Source organism: Abrus precatorius, unplaced genomic scaffold (genome assembly GCF_003935025.1).
Source record: "Abrus precatorius isolate BTA unplaced genomic scaffold, Abrus_2018 Scaffold9, whole genome shotgun sequence".
Lineage (NCBI taxonomy): Eukaryota > Viridiplantae > Streptophyta > Magnoliopsida > Fabales > Fabaceae > Abrus > Abrus precatorius.
In genome coordinates, this window is record NW_020874439.1 from 23,169,631 (window position 1) to 23,171,390 (window position 1,760).

Genomic DNA, 1,760 nt, shown 5'->3' on the forward strand with positions numbered 1-1,760 from the left:
AGAAGAAGATCACAAATCATGATAATGGAGAGCGAAAGAGAAAGATGATAAGCATGGTGGGTGACAGATAGTGATATCTTTTGTAGTCCTATAAAGCTTTCATGAGAAGTGAAATTTGAACAATTTGTTAATATTTTTATTTTTTTATTCCAAAATATGAAAGTGTTAAGTGGATGGTATCATTAACAATGTAGTTAATGTTTGAGTTTGACATCTACTAGTCCTCTACTAATATCTATCCTATGCTCATTTTTTCTAATATCATAGCGTCACATTAAATTCTGATATGCCTCCAATTTCAAATTCAATGAAAATGTTTGTAAATGCATATACTCATATATACCATTTTCTATTGCATATATTTGAAAGTTATGTTTTCATGAAATACATCAACCACTAATAAATATTTGACAATTTATTTTTGGATAAAATTAAAAATATTTTAAAAAATACGTTAGTTCAGAAAATATTTCAAATCAATAAAAAAAAGTAATATATATAAATAAAATAAGAGTTAACTAATGACTGAGTTTATTTTCATGTCATGGAAAAGTAAAATACACATCCCTTATTGTGAAAATAAATGAAAAATAATGTGAGAGCTTCATTTTTCAAATAATAAAAAAAGCAATATTTTTTTAACGTACGAATGTCGTATTTTTTATTTTACTTTTTTAGGAATAACGAGACAACTTTGACACAAACAAAACATTATGGTTTTAATAGATTTTAGTTGGTATTTTACGAGATTAACGTCATTCGATTAAAATACATGGAAAATATGATATTTAAATTATTTATTTTAAAATTTAATAATTTTTATAGATATAAAAATTTATTATTAAAATCTTATTTAATAAAATTAATTGAAAGTTTATATTTTATAATTTTGATAAGCTAGTTAAAACCTTATTGTTTGAATTGGAAGTGTTTGATAAAATTAATTAAATAATTAAAAAGAACATGTAATTTATATTAATATAATATTAAAATTAAATAAAGATGAAAAATTTTGTATTATATCACCGTATAAAGGATTAAAAATGGTAAGGATAAAAATGAAATAAACTTATCGATGATTATAAGTTGAATGCTATTATAATAAAATTTTTAAAATTATAACATATGGGCTTTTTTTATTTATTTGTGGTTATCAAGTAACTATGTTAATTTATTTAAAATAAAATTTATTAGCTCGTGTTATTAAACACAGTCTAGATAAAGTGTAAAACAAGTGTAAAAAATCATTACTTTGTTTATGCATTTTAATTGAATTGTAACATATGATTATTGTGATTTTTTAAAACTCAATGTTTGAAATAAATCATACACATATACATTTTTATAGTTTCAAACACCTTTTATTTTAACATGTATTTTCTAAATTTAATCTAAGTTAATTATACATATTCTTCATAATTGTAAATTTATTTTCTCTGAAATAATTTTTAAATTTTAGACTTTTACCTGAATCTAAATACATATATAGTTCATGGGATCCCTCAGAGGGGTATAAGTGTACAGACGTTTACTTCACACCATAATTGGGTATCTTACCCTTCAAATTTTAATTTGCCCATATAATTAAGATATTTTTTTTAGTATATCCTTGCATATTTTAGTGTTTAACTTTCATATTTAATTGGTTTAGCAAATACTCTGTGTTGTATAAGGATTTTAATTGAAGTAAAACTAATTTTGAAGCATAAATAATTGATATTTGAGGAAAAAAAACAGATATAAAAATTTTAAAAGCAACA